The sequence below is a fragment of the Natator depressus genome, chromosome 4 (assembly GCF_965152275.1).
Source record: "Natator depressus isolate rNatDep1 chromosome 4, rNatDep2.hap1, whole genome shotgun sequence".
NCBI lineage: Eukaryota > Metazoa > Chordata > Testudines > Cheloniidae > Natator > Natator depressus.
The window spans coordinates 103,945,460-103,967,039 of record NC_134237.1 but is presented as its reverse complement, the minus strand read 5'-3'; positions in this window follow the sequence as shown (position 1 = coordinate 103,967,039).

Sequence of the window (21,580 nt, the reverse complement as noted above, 5' to 3'; positions counted from 1 at the left end):
AATCATTAAGAAAGGGATAGATAATAAGACAGAAAATATCATATTGCCTCTATATAAATCCATGGTATGCCCACATTTTGAATACTGAGTGCAGATGTGGTCACCCTATCTCAAAAAAAAAAGATATTAGAATTAGAAAAGGTTCAGAAAAGGGCAAAAAATGATTAGGGGTATGGAGCATCTGCCATATGAGGAGAGATTAATAAGACTGGGACTTTTCAGCTTGGAAAAGAAATTATTAAGGGGGGATATGGTAGACGTCTATAAAATCATGACTGGTTTGGAGAAAGTAAATAAGGAAATGTTATTTACTCCTTCTCGTAACACAAGAACTAGAGGTCACCAAATGAAATTAATAGGCAGCAGGTTTAAAACAAACAAAAGGAAGTATTTTTTCACAGAATGCACAGTCAACCTGTGGAACTCCTTGCCAGAGGATGTTGTGAAGGCCAAGACTATAACAGGGTTCAAAAAAGAACTAGATAAATTCATGGAGGATAGGTCCATCAATGGCTATTAGCCAGTATGGGCAGGGATGGTGTCCCTGGCCTCTGTTTGCTAGACAATGGGAATGGATAACTTGATGATTACCTGTTCTATTCAGTCCCTCTGGGGCACCTGGCATTGGCCACGGTTGGAAGACAGGATACTGAGCTAGATGGACCTTTGGTCTGACCCAGTATGGCTGTTCTTATGTTCTTATGTCTCTCTCAGCAACAGAAGTTGGTCAAATAAAATATATTACCTCACCCACCTTATCTTGTCTCTAGGCAAATAAATGCACTCCTGACACACACAGAGATCAATCCTCTCCCCCATGGAAAGAGGACTCAATTCTATCTGTGGTAGGGATCCATCTTCTCCTGGAAGGGGCTGGGGAGAATGTATTGGCCCCACAAACCATGGGGAGAAAGATAATACAGCCCATCTGGAGTGAGACTATCCATTTAAAGAAGACTCCGGGACAGTTGCTGGCTTTAGAATCCCTGTCTACAATCCCACCATTGTTTTTATAGAGCCATGCTACCAGGGAATGGAGACCAGGAAGGCCCAGAAGACACAAAGGAAGGATTTGAATGAAAAGAGTATAGTGACTCTATGGGTCAGTCCAGAGGGCACATTCCATATATAGGGAGAATTGTGGAAGAAGACATGGAAAAGTTTGAGGGAGGAGCAGACAAAAGAGTTTTCAAGGCTGGCACTATTAGTGAAGCAGAAGGGCCATATTAATGGTTCATAAATTGCTATTGTACTTTAGAAAAAAGTGGGATTTCCATAGTGCCAACATTAGGTAGACATATTCTTAAAAGAATAATCTGCTTCATTCTGTAAATGCACGTGAACATAACTATATTCATCTTTCAGGACAAAAGGCAAGAGCTAATATAGAGAACAAGCTGTCAAGAGCTATCCACTCTGAACTCCAAACCTCTTTAAAAGTGATACTAGGTTTGGAGAACTTGCAAGAACCAGCCTTTAAAGATGTGTCTGGCTACACAAAACCCACAAGATTAAAAAGTAAAAAGAAGTGTCACTTAGGAATAATCACAACATGCATTAGTTAAGCTGATTGTATTCACACCATAGGTTCTGGATATACTAGGTTAGGTCATGCTATTAAGAAGCGTCCTAGAAAGCCAACCATTTGAACAACCATGCCTTTCAGGTTATTTCCCAGCAGGCAGATGGCAGACGACTGATTCCTTCTAAGCTTGGAAGCTAGAGAGTTCAGCTGTAAAAAAGAGATGTTCCCATTTGTGTTCAGTTATGTCTTATATGAGTTCAATTATAAGCTGCAGTGTGAAAGGAATGGGTGCCCAGTAACTCTCAACATTGGAGTCTTCAATTGCTAAGCTTTCTGGCCTTTTTATTTTAAGCACAGATACTTAAGTCACTTACCAAGAGTTTTTCATCAGTAACATCCTAGTGGGAATAAGAATTGCTAACAGTAGGTTGGCAGCAGCTAACTATTACAAAAACTATAGGCCATGAATTCACATTCTTTCGCAGTGGTGAGCCAAATAGGGTTAGAAAGCTTTACAAGTGTTGAGTTTGGTAGCATAGAAACACAAAAAAAGTCATATTAAAGCTTGGTAGAGGTCAGAAGTCCACCATAAGGAATATTACAGCTGAGCAAAAAGTTAAACAAATGACCATACTACCAGTTTGAATTTGAAAACAAATTTAATTTTGACCATTTTCTCTTCCCACAAAAACCGAGTACTTGAGCTTTACTAGCATGTAAATAAACTGCCATTTTTGAATTACAGAATCAATGTCTATGTTCTGGGTTTTTTTGAAACTACAGAAGCCAGAATGGAAGCATCCATTGCCCTCAGATACTTGTGGTACCTCCATTCCCCAAACCATGTTGGCTTGGAGAAGAAAGAAATTCCAGGGTGTATCCATCCCACTGGGGGGCAAAGAAACTGAAGCCTGCAGTAGCCAGAAAATGAACCAGCCACAACAGATGCTGTAGAAGGGACTAGAGCAGTGGTTCTCAAAGCCGGTCCGCCGCTTGTTCAGGGAAAGCCCCTGGAGGGCCAGACTGGTTTGTTTACCTGCCGCGTCTGCAGGTTCAGCTGATCGCAGCTCCCACTGGCCACGGTTCGCCGCTCCAGGCCAAAGGGGGCTGCGGGAAGCAGTGCGGGCCAAGGGACGTGCTAGCTGCCCTTCCCACAGCCCCCACTGGCATGGAGTGGCGAACCGCGGCCAGTGGGAGCCGCAATCGGCCAAACCTGTGGATGTGGCAGGTAAACAAACCGGTCTGGCCCACCAGGTGCTTTCCCTGAACAAGCGGCAGACCGGCTTTGAGAACCACTGGACTAGAGGACACTGCTGATGTCAGAGTCTTTTCTAAGTTTTGACTCTGGACACATTATCTCCCACGTGCTGATCGGCTGTTTGCTCAACATCCCCCACCATCATTGCTGAAAGGAAATTCTAGAATTAATTACCAGAAATACTCTGGATATGAACCTAATGGTTTGCATATTTGAATCAGTTACTCATCGGTCCATTAAATGTTAGAGTGGCCATTCATGCACTCCCAGAATACCGGACATTTTGGTATTTCCACAGATTTCCGGATATTTTCGTATGTCTTCATGAGCTCCTCCCCTTGATGGCATGACCTTGCATGTAAAATGCATGAAAGCTCATATCACACAGGGAACACCATTTTGAAGAGCGCCCTGCCCCCATACCAGCAAGGTGCACTCTTCAAAATGGTATTTCCTGTCCAATACTGGCCAAAACCATGTCTGGTTTTGTCTCAGTGCCAGACCACAAGTTCCAGAATAGACAACCTGCATTCACCCCCACCACAAGCTGAAATCTGGTATCTATAGAGTAACCTGTGCTTAATTGCTAAAGCTTGGCTGTCTTGTAAATTGATATGTAAAGAGGAAACAATAAACAAGGGATTAACAATTGTTTTTAACCCAGCAGATTTTTTTGGTTGTAGAATAATATTTGATATGAATCAGAATAACTCACGTGCCAGACAACTGCCTATACTCGCAAGTCAGTAATTCTCACAGTAAATAACACTTTGATATGTTTATTTCTCCTTCAGGAATTTCTCTATGAAATGCTGTAATTTCTGCACTTTCATCTAGAAATAAGTTCTATCAGTTTAAAATTTAAAGTATGTCACTGTTTGTTGTCATTTCAATACATTACATCATCTGTAATTATAATGCAAAAAGTAAAAACTTTTTTTCCTCCATGGAGCCATTGTTCTGGTAGTGCATAACACAGACTAAACATTCAGTAAGAGCACATCTCGTCCTTCATCAAATCAAAAAGTAAAGTCAGATCATCTCTAGATGTAAGTTAAAATTATAAATGATATAAATTAATTGCACCCTGGAATGTCATAGTGAGTTCACCACATACAGTGAGGACAAAAAGAAAAAAAATAGTGAACTAACATTCTGGGTGAAATTCTGGTTGCATTGAAGTCAATGGCAGAATTCCCATTGACTTCAAATGCATTAAAATTTCACACAGAATATTCTACAACACATAGATCTTGAGAGTCATTTTTTCTCATTCCACCCATAACTCTGACCCACTTTGCCCGCCTTTGAAACTAGAGAGGATACTCTTTTGGGTGGCATTCAATGTTCATAAGTCATAAAATTTACAATTACTGCAGTTACCACATTTACAATTTTTTCCCTGCAAGAAAAAAATCAGTGTGGCACAATGTCATGTCTTTTTCATTGCATGAAGTTCTAAACCATAACACCATGCAATGACTCATTATTAGCATATTCTAATATCATGGGAGCTCCCGAAATCCTTAGCTGGTATTTGGGCCTCATAGTGCAGGGGGTTGTATGACATAAATAAGAGGCAATCTCTGTTTTGGAGGGATTTATAATCTATGGCATGATGTCACTCTGAAATAGTTACTGAAATAACACTTTTTTTCCTGAAAGTCCTTTCAAGACATTACATACATACCCACCTTTCCCCTCACAGTTAGCACTGCCCCACAATGTGCTAGATATGTAGAAATCTCCATTTCAACTGGTCCAAATGCAATACCTAACTTCAAATTTTTCTGGGCTTCTTATTTTTGTGGAAAAGACCACTTAGTCTTTTATTTTGCGAGGAAAGACTATTTGTTTTTGCTGAAGAGGGTCACTTTTCTCTTTAATCCAGATTTAGCTCTCATATTATATCATTTTTAACATATTATATTATAAATTTATCTCATTCTATAACATTTTTCCTCAGAAGGTGTTTTGTAGTGAGGTATTTCCTCAGATGTACTGTCTGCAGCAGCAACAGCAGGTGAAACATTAGCAACATCTTTCCTTTCTTTTGTGAATCTTCAGAGGTGTCAGGGTTCCCTCCCCACTCTGAACTCTAGGGTACAGATGTGGGGACCCGCATGAAAGACCCCCTAAGTTTATTTCTACCAGCTTAGAGTAAAACTTCCCCAAGGCACAAACTCTTTGCTCTTGGAGGGTACGCTGCCACCACCAAGTGATTTAACAAAGAATCAGGGAAAGGACCACTTGGAGTTCCTATTCCCCCAAAATATCCCCCCAAGCCCTTACACCCGCTTTCCTGGGGAGGCTTGAGAATAATATTGTAACAAATTGGTTACAAAATGATCACAGATCCAAACCCCTGGATCTTAGGACAATAGAGAAATCAGTCAGGCTCTTAAAAGAAACAGAACTTTATTAGAAAGAAAAAAGGTAAAAGAAGCACCTCTGTAAAATTAGAAGGGAAGCTAATCTCACAGGGCACTCAGATTTAAAACACAGAGGATCTCCCTCTGGGCAAAAACTTTAAAGTTACAAAAAGAAAACCAGGAATACACCTTCCTCTCAGCACAGAGAAAATCGCAAGCCAAAACAAAAGTAAACTAATGCATTTCCTTGCTAGCATTTACTAATTCTAATGGAGTTGGATTGCTTGCTTTCTTGATCTCTCTCCGGCAAGCACACAGAACAGACAGTCAAAAGCTTTCCCCCCTCTCCCCACCCAGATTTGAAAGTATCTTGTCCCCTTATTGGTCCTTTTGGTCAGGTGCCAGCCAGGTTACCTGAGCTTCTTAACCCTTTACAGGTAAAAGGATATTGTGACTCTGGCCAGGAGGAATTTTATAGGACTGTATACATGAAGGTTGTTATCCTTCCCTTTATATTTATGACAAAGGTTACTGCAGAAAGTTGTAGATCTTAGCTTCTGTGGCTTTTTTTAAATCCTCATGGGACATTAGCACTAGACTTTGCAAAGAGTTAAGGAGTTGGAATTTCAAGAGTTAAAGGTCATAAGGGATCACTAAATAGACAGATTTCTTGTATATCACCAGTCACCAACACAACCCAGGACCCGCCAACTAAATCCAGCAAGCAAAATCAGACCAGAATATTACAACTCACAGGAAACTAGATTATTATGTGCCACAGGCAGAGAATAAAAGAGACCAAGTTGCACCAGTGCCTGAGGCTCCCACAATGTAAGGGGAATGATTAAGTGAGATACACCCAAATAATCTGAGCAAGTCACCCGCAACCACACTCTGCAGAGAAAAGTAACTTTCCCTCCTCGCCCAAAGGTCACTGCCAATCTGACCTGAGGGAAAATTCCTTCCCAGCACCACAGATGGCAATCAATTAGACCCTGATCATGTGAGCAAGTACCAGCGAGATAAGCAAATGAGAGAGAGAGAATTCTCAGTGCCACCTCAGAGCCCTTTCCCACCCCGCTCAATGTCCCATCCCCAGCTGTGGCCATCCCTGATGCTTCAGAGGATGAGAATAAAAAACCCTTCCAGAGCACCCTGGGGGGGAAAATCCCTTCCTTACTCTTGACGGTGAACAGCTGAAACCCAGATGAATAAGCTTTAGGAACATGAAACATAAACCAGAAGTGAATTCTAGGGCTGTTGGGCCCTCATTGAAATATTATACAGATTCATATATTTATAGATTCCAAGGGTGGAAGTTTGACCTCCTGTATAAAACAGGCCATAGAAATTTCCCAAAATAATTTGTAGAGCAGAGCTTTTAGAAAAACATCTAAACTTGATTTAAAATTGCCAGTGATGGAGATGCTACCACGATCTTTGGATGCATGAACACTGTGTAAAAATATACATAACAAGACAGTGCGTCACATTCAGGTCTTGTTTACATTAATTATTTCTTGCATGGTAGCACCTAAATTCCCCAATTAAGGATTAAAACCCCTTTGCACTACACATTTTACAGCAGAAAGTTAAAGACAGTGTCCTGAAGAGTGTATAATGTAAGTAAAATAGACATCCAAACACAGACAATTGTGGCTAACCATCCATTCAGCAATATCTCCAAAGTACAGAACTTGTTAGTTCCATTTCCCCCCAGAAATACCCTTGTCCCATTTCTTAACTTCTCCCAAGAGAACCCTAACCTTAACCCTAACTTCTCCCAAGAGACATTTCATATTTAGGGTCAGTTGATGGCTGGGCTTGTATAGGTGGGAGGAAAGTTTTCAGGGGAAATGAACACAGACCATGTGCAGCCATAATTTAGCTGCAGGCACTAAGGCTCACAAGGGAGTGTGTTGGCAGAGCAAAGAGAGTCCTGGCCCAACCCAGCTCACCCACCAACTCTGACTAAGAAGCACGACCTAAAGTATAGCAAGGCTGGTGATCATAGCTCCCTCCCAAGTATCTAGGAAAGATTTTACCCAATAATAGTCATAATGCCTTCAGACAACAGTGTTCATGTAGTGAACTGCCTCCTTCTCCCCAAAGTGGTTCTCTCTTGTAACATATTTGTAATGCAGTAGAGCCTAGAAGCCCCAACTAAAATTGCGGACCCATTATGTTCGGCACTATGCAAACATATAGTAAGAAGCAGTCCTATCCTGAAAAGTTTATAATCTAAATAAACAAGGCAGACAAGGAAAAAATAGCATCTCCTGTTTATAGATGAGGAGCTGAGGCACAGAGACATTAAGTGACTAGCCCAAGGTTACATGGGAAGTTAGTGACAGAACTGAAAAGTCAACCCACATCTCCTGAGTCTGTGCAGCACGCTAAATGCAACATTCCTTTATATGCATAATTGCAAAAGGCATAATTTAGACCTTACATTTTACATTTCAACAATGGCCAAATGTGTATATTTTTATGCTCTCTTATGTATAAAATAGTTTTACTATATGCAAGAGATAATTATATAATATTGTTTATTGAAGAGTTGTACATGTGCATTTTCACTCTTTATGTAACAAAATAAATAGCAGGAGGTTCATTATCAACCTCAAGGTCAGCCCAGCTTTATCACTTCCACTATGATGCACAGATTTCCATTTCAGTATATGAAAACCAGTCTTTGCCGTTGAAAACAACATTTACCTTTAAGCAAAATTCATGAAGCTACCAGTGGGTGGAAAGCTACTCTTCATTATCTCACAAGATGCAGAAAAACCTGAGATTTTTTCTGGATTATTCTATGTGTTGATTTTCTCCTCCTCCCACCCTTGCCTTTGCTCCCAGAGCATTAGCATCGAGTTCTCAAAAGCAGTTCAACCTACCTGTAATTGAAATTTCATCTAACGGTCATAGATGAAAAATATTGAAAAGGTTTTCTGCATATTTACAAATCAGGCAGTAAGTATATTTCATGCATAGGCATAAACAACATTCATTTTTAATTATGTAATTTACTGTCAATTGCTTAGATGCAACGGGTGAAGGATTACATCTTTATTCATACCACAGGCTCACTTTCAGAATAGGGCAAATGTAGTGTGAAAATGTCAGCAGCATGTCTTTGAATTACTGTTTTTAAGTGCAGTACTTTTTGTTTGTTTGGCCATGTGTAAGAAATGGGTGATTGGATAGGACCATTCATTGTGCTCAGATTACAGGAGAGTATGAGATGAATAAAATCCTTTCCTGTAAAGCATAATAATAAACAGGACTTTCTTCTAGTTTCAAAGACTTGTGACTCCTACCTAACCAGAAAAGAAAGCGATATTGTATTTACCTTCAATTCAATGTTATTTGGGGGTGTTCAGGATTTATAATCCAAAAACCATGTTCCAACATGAAAAATTTTATGTCCTTGATCAGTTGCAATGGTACTTCTAATGCTTTGGATATCCTTGGTGGCAACTCAGAGCATGGTAATGGATTAAAGAGAGATGCCGTACCTCTGGGAGTTTCAAGAGAGGCATTGTACAGACTTAAGCAAGATTTAATTCTTCCCCTTCATTTAATGGTGCCAAAGTGCTCACTGCTTGCCATTTTCAAAGAAAATGGCTCAGTTCCATTAACAAGGAAACATCCTAATTCACAAATATACACAGTGGGTGACATGAGTTAATAGCACTATTATCAGCTGATAACATGTTGCAGTTAATGTCTCTCAGCATGAGTTGACTTTACCACAAGCCATTGTTTCCTTTTAAAACAGCATGAAATCTTGTGAAAAATATCTCACAAAAGGGACTCAACAAACATTGGTCATAAGAGTACAGAAACAGGAAAAATATAGGTACTTTAACCTCTCTTCTGTTCCATGCTGTTCTGGTCAACCCTATTTAATTAGTTAGGTCCCTTTATTGCTGTATCTCCAAATTTTAAAGTCCATTTGGTGGTTTATGAATAACTTACCCAAGACAAAAGATGGGATATTTGTAGGTAGGTAGTAGGTCTATCAGGTTATTTGGACGTAGAGAGCCCAGACTAGAATGCTGGTTCTGAACCTCCAGATCCAAATGTTTTTGTAAGTTGTATCAGAATTGAAAAAAAGAAAGCCAAACCTTTTTGACTCCAAGGGAAGTTTATATATGGAGGTAAATTTTGCAATTCGGGTGCATTTTGAGAGAAAAGAGTGTCTCTCTTTGACCAAGGAGATCAAATTGGTTGCTTCTTGCAACCTGTTACTAAGCAGCATAAACTTCCATTATTTGGCCAACAGTTGGAAAGTTGAAGGACCTTTGGGTCATATTTTTAAAGATATTTACATATTGATTTCAATGGGAATTAAGTGCTTACTGGGTTTTTCCAAAGTGTCTATCTACATATTTAGATGCTTCAATACCTTTAAAAATCTGTCCCTTTGTCTTTAATGAGGCACGACTTGTATACACCTGCACAAAGTGGGGTCTCTTCAAAACAGAATTTTGCTATATGTTATTGTGACAGGTAAACTCACCACTGGGATGTCTCTTTGTAGCTGAGTCTGGGGATTAGCTCTCACCTGGTCTGGTACCCCTTTCCATAGGTTGCTCACACCATAGACTCTCTGCCTCTTTGGGACTCAGAGTATGCTCTCTTCGTGACACAGCCCTCTGGCCAGGTCACTTCATAATCTTCCCCTTCAGGGGTGTCAAAGTTCCACTGAACTGGCTATCTGTATGCCGTGTCAGGCAGTCTTCTGGTCCCAGTCCAGGTCAATGCCACTTCCCCAGCAGCTGTTAGAGGAACCAGGGCCTGCCTACTACTCAGGGTTCCAGCCCAGATACCCTATGTCCAGTAACCATGATGTACACAATCTTAAACTTTGTTGCTATTTCTCTGGGCTCCTTCCTACCTTTTTTCTGGCTTACCATACCACAGCAAATTTCCTTTTCTCCCAGTGGCCGCTTAATCCCTTTCTACAGCTTGTCAGATTCTGTAGGGCAGGGGAGGATCCCAGGGCTTACTCTCCCTCTAGAACTTCTTGTTCTTAGTCAACTCCCTTTCTATCTAGGGAGTGACTGCAGAGCTCCTCCCTGCAGCCTATAAGGTTAATTGGCTCTTTATAACCTGCTCAGGTCTTCCGTGGGGTGGACACCCAATCACTGTTACTGTTTCTAATGGTTGAATACTTCTAGATATCTAGAATGCTTTTGTTAGTTTTAAGAAAAAAAGAACAGAATTTTACCCTCAAAAGAAACTGCTGCTTAAAAGCAGTAAGCATGTAGTTATTAATTCCTAGTAGTACCAAGTGATTACCCAATTCCATTAACAAAAAACCCTCCTAATTCACACATGTGCTATGTATATCAGTGCGGAAAAAAAGCAACTTAGCAGCCTAAGACAGTATTCTGAAAGACTAGTGCTTTAAACCATTGTGTCTGCTATTCCTAAACACTTTAATTTGGCACTTTGATCAGCAATGTCATTGATCCAGACATTAGAGGCTGCACAGTCCCACGTTGACAAGAGGCAACAAATATGGACAATACAGTAAAGTCATATTCAGTATACAGGTGTCACCCAGCTGCTCTTAAATTTGATATGGTTACAAACTGTGGATAGAAAGAATCATCATTTCCTTTCTTTATGTAACAAATCTGCAGGTTTCAATGCAACAGCACAACACTGACAAACTTGTTCATTAACTAGGTTTTGATACATTAACGTTTCTCCTCACTGTTCAGAAATAATAGTACATTTTTATAATTCATGACATAATTTACATATACAGCTTCAGGCCATTTTATTCATATGCATTTTATATCTTGTTTCTATTAGCTAGCACTATAAACAATTATTCTAATGTTGCTAATTTATAACAACAAAACCTGGGATAACTGTAAATGTTTCAAGTACCTTGGTTTTAGGGAATCTATGGATTGAATTAGTTGCTGGTGTGATTTCACTTATGTTGCAACTTCTTGGAGTTACAACAGGATGAGCTTGACTCATCTTTTTTTTACTGACAATGTGGCAGATTTACGTTGGATCATTATCTATTTTAATCAGTTCTCCATGTGTTTACTAACAAAATTCCAAAAACTTTTAAATGTTAAAGAAAAAAAAGCTATTTTAAAATGAGGAAATTAAAATAGAATTTGAAACTACTTTATTATTTATTATTCTTTAATTTAAAATTATAGCCAGTTTGGAAGAAAAAAACAAGTCTTCCTGACTCAGGTTTTGTAGAATGTCAGGTTACACCTGAGAGTGATTGTTTTAACAGGTGAGTGTATATGAATCACTATTTTCATGGGGTTATAGGGAAACAATGACAGATGTTTAAATATATTGACACTAGCAGGTGACACTACCATAAAGATTAAAGCCATAACTGATCTTACAAAAAATGTGAATTGTGAAGTATTTTTCATTGCTGTCATCATTATTGTTTTGAAATGCAAATATATCATGGTTCACTACAGCAATTTTAAAACTAAAATTGTATTCAGTAGGAAATAACAAACAAGTTTGGAATTATTACAGTAGGTTTAATCTTTATAGTTGTAGTATGGCTATATGTTAATATTTTTACACTAGCTTCAAAAAATGGAAGCTATATGACAAACTAAAAGGCAATTATCATTAGCCAGTATAAAGAACAACCTGTTGAGGCTTCACTGATTAAAAACTAGCTAAATTGCTCCTACACAAATCCCCAAAACAGGTTTATAAATTTCATCTTCCAATTCAATCCTTAGAGTAGAAAAATCTGAAACAATCTTGACAACCTTCCTAACCTATATTTAATCAGCTTCCCTTACTTTGCTAGTAAGAAGGTGGCATGGTCTTAAAGAGGAAAAAGAAAATTTTGAACATAGCGATTGTTAATAAGGCCATGCTGTATATTCACTATAGGGTTGTTAATGCCACAGTGCTGGATAAATTTCCATGTGGGTAACTTCATTCTGCCACCTTCTCTTTCCCCGGCAGTTTCAGTTACATGTATCATTCTTCTCCACTTAACTCTTACATAGTGTTGATTTCACTTGTTTAAGTATTCTTGCATTCTTCCCCAGAAATAGTTGCCCTTTAGTGAGTGATGCAATTCCTTTATATGTATAGAGCCAAATTCTGGGACAAAGCAAAAATCCTACCCTTCATCCCCAAACAAGCTCAAGTATAAAACAGAGCTAATGTGGACTTCTAAGTAGTCACACAAAAACATTATTCTTGCTAGCAGTGGAGGTAATCTCAAAAGGGATGAGTGTGTGGTGTTATGGCCAAAAAAGGGGGTCATAAATGCACACATCTGAGGCCCATTTCCTCTGGCTGCTAGGACCGACCCACCCACCAGGTTACCTCAGCTCCTGCTTTACAGGGTCTCTTCAGCTGCTCCTTTATGAGTTTGAGGAGACTTGATTGGAATAGACACTTGCCTCACATCCACCTACCCTTTATAGATTTTCTGGCTTGCAGTTATGTGCATCATACTACCAGCATTTGGCCAGCAGTTTTGTAAAGTACTTTGCTGTCCTTTAGCATGACAAATAGGATGTAAATGTACGTGGCATAGTATATAAAATATATAGTTTAATGCAAGATTCACTCTAACGTAATTGCTTTTCACTTGCAGGAGTAAAGAAATCTTAAAGGAAGGTGAACACTGAACAATCATAAGAATAGAAGCAATGCTACAGGTGATTGCTATCTGTTGTGACAGCAGCATTTTTCCATTAGTTTATATTTTCTGTTTGCTTTCTATGCAATATTCTTGTCAATAGAGCTGAGCAAATATTATGGTGAATTCCCTTGTGTCATGCTTATGCCCTTTAGACATTCATTTTCACTAATAAGTGTATACCTAGACATTCCTCTGTGCTATCTTTCGAGTTTAGTTTTCTAAAGATGTACCGTAGAATATGACATTATAACAATGGTACAAAACATTGCATCTTAAAATAGAATTATTACAGTGGTTTGGACATAACTGTAGAATAGTGTGCATCATTTGAAAGGAAAACCAACTAAATTAATGCCTATACAGAATATGTTTTGAAATCATGAAAAATGTTCACTATTCACTTGATTTATCTTGAGTTACTGTCAAATCTGTGGATAAAAGAAAAAGATGAACTCAAGAGTTGCATGCAATACATTCTTCAGGCAATGCATTCTACATACTTAGAGGTGTCTACAGTGTATGAAATGGATGAAGAAAAATGTATTTTTTCTGGCTTTTTTCCTCCTTGCAAATGGATACAAGGGGAACATATACTGGACTTAGTAACCACATGTGGAGATTCTTATAGTATCATTATTTATTGGATAAATGACTAACTGTCTCTAGTAGAACACTTAGAAAATTGTTCTGGCAGTCCTCTTGATACAGATCAGAAGCAGTTCTGTTGTATATATATTAGCAGTGATTTGACAAAATATATACATTTTAGCAGTGATGTGACAAATTCAATTCTTTTGGAATCAGTGGACAGCAAATACTATCTTTTCCTTTTGGATGGCAAGTACAGATTCAGATAGTTACCATGATACTGTGACACAACCGGCTATCTGTAGCTTCTGCCAGTGTGATGCTCTACACAAAACACAAGGTCTGCTTTTGTCTATTAACAAGGACCCTGGAGTATGAGAGGCAGCTTGGCTGACCCTCAGCTCTCATCGAGTATGCAGCCATTCAAAGCTTCATTGCACAAATCCTGCCAGGAAGCAACACTATATAAAAATGCTAGTTGCAGTTAAAGTGATTTCACATTAAGTGATAGAAATGGAGGGAAAGATATGCATAAAATCTATATTTGAAACATTTTTGATGTATAGTTTTATAATACTGTAGTTTAAAAGTTTCACTTATTATCCAGTATTAGTACTTTGGGTTGGAATCAAGAATCATTTAATCAAAATGTTAAATTTGAGTGAATTATTGTTAAACTCCATTCCAAATCAGGGTATGGGCATCATCACATCCCCAATTAGCTATGACAGGCCATAAAATTGCAACACATTAAGTATCTGAAAAGCAAGAATAAGGTTAAATTATTTAGGCACAACTACAGTAAAGAATTAACACTTTCTGACAACTCCACCGCCTTCCGTGCCACTCAGGCTCACAATCTCAGTGACATGTTTGAATTCTCTCTCCCATATCCATGCTCTTGCAAGTTGTTAGTTTTCCCTGTATGACATCTCCAATATCTGTCCTAGTCCTTTCCTTGTAGTCTTTACTGCTAAAGACACAGGAGTGGTTCTCTCTCACCTTGACTAGTTTAGTAGACACTTAATGGTACACACATTATGATTCCCCTCCCATAAGCTTTGCTCTGCCCTAGACTTACCATCCCACTGTATCCTTCTCTCACACCTTCATGCTTTCTTCTGTGTTTCTCCTTACAGCATCCCTGCTATTGTGTGTAAAATCTCTCTCCTTTCCACATTCTGTCTTTACAGCTACCACAGAGCCTTAACCAAAGCCACTGAAGTCAATGGAAAGACTCCCATAGACTTCATTGGACTTTGACTTAGGTTCTGTATTCTGCAAAGCCTACCAATACAGCCAGTCAAAAATTTTCAGAATTTGTAATTTCAATACAATTGTTTAATTGAAAATTTAATTTTCAATTTTAAAAAGGCACAACTTTTTGGGGATGTGGTGGGGAGGAAATTACTTCTCATTTTTCCACCCCCTCTAGCTAATGCCACCATTGAAACAAACGCTAATAATACTGATCCCTTTCATGCTATGAAATGTAACAAATGTAGAGTACTAGCAGCTTTTATCTTTCTCTCTTCACATGAAACCCCATTCCCCTCAAAAGTGTGGTATTCCCTGTTCTATTGTTTATTGTTTCCTGCTCTATGACTATTGTACTTTTCAATGTGTTTTCAGTCAAAAGTTTATATGTTGAGTGCCTTGGGGAGGGACCTTTTCTTAATATTTGCTTTTAAAATGTCATGCACACCTATTAGTCTACATAAGTAATGCATAATGCTATTAAAACAGCCACCCTTCCCCCCCCCCAAACACCTTTATGACTGAAATTGAACTACAATGTGAAATATGATGAGTAGGGAGAGAGAACAGCCTTAAAAAAATCACACTGAGAGGCAGACAGGAAAGTGCTTTTTTTTTCTTATGTAGTCATGGTGCTCTTGCTGAAATATATGCCAGAGATTGAGGCAATTCTGGGTGGGCAGACCATAGCAAATAGGAATGAGACCAGAATGCCAGCAATAAATGGGAATTGCTAGTAAATAGGCAACAGGATATTTATGGCATGCCAGAGTTCATAAGTTCAGCACACGCAGTAGAAGCCACAGCAAATTAAAATGGTTAAAAGAAGAATAGTGTTGCAACCACAGAGAAGTGCCCAGGTCTCAGAATTTTTTATTACTTTCATTTTGTATGAATGTCACACACGAGGATCAAAAAACTACGCACCTCTTGACTCAGTAATACTACAGAGATTTAATTTGTAGAATACTGACCATGATATTTTTTTCTCCTGCACTGACACTAAACCACAATTTTCCAGAAGTGATGGTTGAAGAGGTGATGTGTGGCTCTGAATGAGGTTTAAGATAGGGTTCAAGTTAGAGGCTGAATGTAATCTACTATAAAGTTTGGGTTTGGGATCAATGCCTCAGAAGCAGGAAAGTCTTACAAGCTGTTCCCATAAGATTTAAGTCAGATATGTAAACCATACATACTGACTGCTGTGCTCTGTCCCATCCTTTAGTGGTGGTCACATATAGTGAACTATAAGCCGGCTACAGACTTGGCTAATGGAGCTGGATCCTTTAGCTCAGAAGTAAAGTCTCGTGGTTTTAGATCCAGGGGTCTCAAGTTGAATCACTGCTGCTGATTACCAAGGGCATTGTGTAACATCCAAAATGAGCCAGCTGTGCAGAGGATATTAGCAAGAAGGGCCTTAGACAAGATCCTAGTATGAATGAATTTATATTAGAAGTTTCAGTTTTGGAGACTCTCTTTTATTCAGCGACAACAGCACTCAAGGCAAGTGAGAAATAACTGTAAGATCATCAAGATACAGCACACTTAACATGAACTAAGAATGCACTAACTGCCAGATCTCAAAAAATAATCATCAGTAAGGAATCAGCTTTGAATTGGGGTGTTTCTAGGAGGTTTCTGCAGGAATTGGGACTATACCCTACAATATTCAACATTTTCATCAATGATCTGGAAGTAAATATACAAATCACTACTGATACAATTTGCAGATTGGCTAAGTGATAAATAATGGTGAAGACAGGGAAGTCATACAGAGCAATCTGTTTTGCTTGATAAATTGGACCCATGCAAAAAAAAGTCTTTTTAATATAGACAAATGCAAAGTTATACATCTATGAACAGGAAACACAGGCCAAATCTACAGAATGGGGGACTGTATCATGGAAAGCAGTGACTATGAAAAGGATTTAGGTGTTGTAACCATGTCTTCTTGGGCCACAACCGAGAATGCCAAATTCAGGACAAACTGCTGAGAAATAACAAGGAGTCCGGTGGCACCTTAAAGACTAACAGATTTATTTGAGCATAAGCTTTCATGGGTAAAGCCCCCACTTCTTCAGATGCATGGGGTGAAAATTACAGATGCAGACATAAATATACTGACACATGAAGAGAAGGGAGTTACCTCACAAGTGGAGAACCAGCGCTGACAGGGCCAATTCGATCAGGTTGGATGTAGTCCACTCCCAATAATAGATGAGGAGGTGTCAATTCCAGGAAAGGCAAAGCTGCTTTTGCAATGAGCCAGCCACTCCCAATCCCTATTCAAGCCCAAATTAATGGTGTTAAATTTGCAAATGAATTTTAGTTCTGCTGTTTCTCTTTGAAGTTTGTTTCTGAAGTTTTTTTTTTGTTCAAATATAGCTACTTTCAAATCTGTTATAGAATGTCCAGGAAGATTGAAGCGTTCTCCTACTGGCTTTTGTATGTTACCATTCCTGATGTCTGATTTGTGCCCATTTATTCTTTTTTGTAGGGACTGTCCAGTTTGGCCAATGTACATGGCAGAGGGGCATTGCTGGCACATGATGGCCTATATAACATTAGTAGACGTGCCGGTGAATGAGGCTGTGATGGTGTGGCTGATGTGGTTGGGTCCTCTGATGGTGTTGCTAGAGTAGATATGGGGACAGACAAGGCAACGAGGTTTATGACAAAAAGTCATAAAAGCATTTTCCTTAGATATCCCAGTCCTTATATCACCACCAAAACCACTAGATGAGAAGATGAGTGGTTCTTTAAAACCAATTTAATCAAATAAGTTCTTCTGATCCCAAAGGACCAGCCACACACCCAGGTCAATATATAACTTAGATTTTAACCAAAAATCATGCTTATGCCAATCCTTTAGTATCTAACATCTAAAGGTTTGTTCATAAAAAGAAAGAAGGAAAGGTGAGAGTCAAAACTGGTTAAAGGAATCAAATATATTCAATAAATGCAAAGTTCTTGGTTCAGGCTTGTAGTGGTAATGGAATAAACTGCTGGCTTAAGTCAAGTCTCTGTGTGCTTCCAAATCATTGGAATTTCCTCAGTGCATTGGTTAGAAAGCTTCTATTAGTATAGTTCATAGTCCAGAGGTTTGAGCAGGAAAGAGGCAAAATGGATGGCCTTTTATATCTTCTGCCATGTGGAGGGAATCCCAGTGTTCTTACTGTGGAAAAGTACAGTAACAATGCGGTTTGGAATCACATGGATAAGTCACATGCCCATGCATTTCACCTAGTCAGTGCAGGAAATCATTACCTATACCCCAGACAGTAAGTTTGCAAGACAGTTCATTCAGTGTAGACGGGTGTCTCCCAGGGTCCATTTCAGTTAAGTGTTTCTTGATGAGCTACTTAATTTGAATAAGCAGCAAAGAGTCCTTTCACATCTTATAGACTAACAGACGTATTGGAGCATAAGCTTTCATGGGTGAATACCCACTTGGTCTGATGCACGTAGTGGAAATTTCCAGAGGCCTGCATTTTCCTCCAGGGATCATATTAGTCCCTTTTGCCACAGCACTGCACTCAGAGCTCATGTTCAGTTGTTTGTCTACTATAACCCACTATAAGGCCTCTGGAAATTTCCACTACATGCATCCGACCAAGTGGGTATTCACCCATAAAAGCTTATGCTCCAATACGTCTGTTAGTCTATAAGGTGCCACAGGACTCTTCGCCACTTTTACAGATCCAGACTAACACGGCTACCCCTCTGATATTTAATTTGAATAGTCCCTTGAAAATGTTTTGGCTAAGAACCTTATGGGTGTTACCCCAGGAGCAAACATTTGAAATACAGGCATAGAGCCAATACTCATAACTTCAAATACAAAAGTGATACATGCATATAAATAGCATAATCATATTCAGCAAATCATAACCTTTCCATAGACATCTTACACGACACATTGTGCAAAAGATTTGTTGCAAATATATAACATTGGTTGCAACAATGATCGATATCAGAGGTTCTCAACCTTTTTCTTACTACCCCCCAACATTCTATAAAAACTCCACAGCCCACCTGTGCTGCAATAACTGGTTTTCTGCATATAAAAGCCACGGCTGACATTAGAGGGTAGCAAGTAGGGCAATTGCCTGGGGCTCCATGGCACAGGGGCCCCCACAAAGCTACATTGCTCAGGCTTCAGCTTCAGCCCTGGATGGCAAGGCTCAGGGACCTGGACTTCAGCCCCATGCGGTGGGGCTTCGGCTTTCTGCCCTGGCCTCCAGTGAGTCTAATGCTGGCCCTGCTTGTAGGCCCCCCTGAAACTTGTTTGAGGCCCCCTAGGGGGCCCTGGACCCCTGGTTAAGAACTATTGATCTATTTGGTCATATTTCAATCACATAACTCACCGGGGTTATAGTGGACAAACAACTGAACATGAGCTCTGAGTGCAGTGCTGTAGCAAAAAGGACTAATATGATCCCTGGAGGAAAAGGCAATCCAGGGGAGTAGTGACGAGGGTAGGGAGATGATTTTACCTCTGTATATGGCTTTGATGAGGCTGATACTGCCTCTCTGTTAAAAGTTCCATTTGGACAAGAAATACGGCAAGAACATTCGTTCAAATACTACTTCTGCTTCCATAGACTTGCCTCTTCTTAGGAAACCAGGATTTGGAGAAAGATGAGATAATAACTCAGTGAAAACCTTGTAAAGATTTGTTCAAACTTTGGGTGAAGACCAAGATTCTTTCTTATTTTATCTAATTGGCTTGTACATCTCTAATGATAAAATTATTAATATTTTAAATACAGGGCTAACTGAACCACAAAATGTTTATAAATCTCAGTGGACTACCCATTTGCTCAAGGAATTTTGTGGATATTTTACTGAGGACCTTAATAGCTTGCCAGATTTGAACAGTAGTATATGAAGCATCCAACTAATTAACCTTTTTCATTTTAAGTCATTTTTGTCAAATGAATACCCTCTTGAGAAAAGTGTCAATTACAATCAGACACTTGAATCAGCTCAGATACAGACATATCTATCCTAAAATTTTAGGAATAACAAGTTTTCTTGGAAGATAATTTTGTCTATAAATCTGTAAAGTTTGATTAGTAATCGCTTTTCAGGCACTAATCAGGTATTTGTTGGCTTTGTCATTATAATCATAAATATTTTCTTTGGAAACTAAAGCCTAAAGTAAGACAATTCTTCAGAAATCCCCAAATCTTCAGAAATACTGCACAGTAATTCGAGAACATGGAAGTGCAATTCCAATCCTACTTATATGGGATTTGATTTCTTTGTCCTGTCTGCAGCACAGCTATCTGCATACTGCTTTCAGAGCTTAGCAAATCTCTTGCTATCGAGTAAAGTTTCCATGAGCTATGATGTATTTAGATGTGTATTTTATGCATGAATAAAACAAATGAACCATTTTAATTAACAGTTACATTTGCACCTCCTTTTGCCAGCTGCAGAACAGGATTTTTAGAGTTGCTGTAATTTGTGGCATGACCAGAGAGCAAAGATATCATGTGTAAGAGGGTAAACCACATCCTTAAATAGAGATTGAGTTTCAGCTCATGTATTTCAGAATCAAGCATGGCTTGTAGAATACTATTCTATATTTAAAATATCTGAAAAAAAACAAACAATCAACCTATTCTTCAAGGACCCATAATTTTTACTTGATCCTTCTACTGATAGTGACATGCTGTTTTAGAGATTTTTATCTAGGTAGGTGTCAAAGTTCCTCCCCCACTCTGAACGCTAGGGTACAGATGTGGGGACCTGCATGAAAACCTCCTAAGCTTATCTTTACCAGCTTAAGTCAAAAACTTCCCCAAGGTACAAAATATTCCACCCTTTGTCCTTGGATTGGCCGCTACCACCACCAAACAAATACTGGTTACTGGGGAAGAGCTGTTTGGAAACGTCTTTCCCCCCAAAATACTTCCCAAAACCTTGCACCCCACTTCCTGGACAAGGTTTGGTAAAAAGCCTCACCAATTTGCCTAGGTGACTACAAACCGAGACCCTTGGATCTTAAGAACAATGAACAATCCTCCCAACACTTGCACCCCCCCTTTCCTGGGAAATGTTGGATAAAAAGCCTCACCAATTTGCATAGGTGACCACAGACCCAAACTCTTGGATCTGAGGACAATGAAAAAGCATTCCGTTTTCTTACAAGAAGACTTTTAATAGAAATAGAAGTAAATAGGAGTAAAGGAATCACCCCTGTAAAATCCGGATGGTAGGTACCTTACAGGGTAATTAGATTCAAAACATAGAGAATCCCTCTAGGCAAAACCTTAAGTTACAAAAAGACACACAGACAGAAATAGTCATTCTATTCAGCACAATTCTTTTCTCAGCCATTTAAAGAAATCATAATCTAACGCATACCTAGCTAGATTACTTACTAAAAGTTCTAAGACTCCATTCCTGGTCTATCCCCGGCAAAAGCAGCATATAGACAGACAGAGACCCTTGGTTTCTCTCTATCCTCCCAGCTTTTGATAGTATCTTGTCTCCTCATTGGTCATTTTGGTCAGGTGCCAGCGAGGTTACCTTTAGCTTCTTAACCCTTCACAGGTGAGAGGATTTTTCCTCTGGCCAGGAGGGATTTTAAAGGGGTTTACCCTTCCCTTTATATTTATGACAGCAGGCAACGAAACAGATGTCTCTAACACTGAATTAAAATAGAATCAACTTGTACAGTAGCTACAGGATGAACATAGCTTGGACTATTTTTGTAAAAAAGAGAAAGGGATTATATCTTAATGATTAAAGGGAATATTTAAAATGCAATTTAAGATAGAGAGTTCGAAAACATTAAAAAACAGCTCAGAATCTCGCTAAAAAGGATTAACTTCCATAACACACGTTTATTCTGAAAGCCCCAGACTAGAAATAGAGGAGATGTAATAAAATAT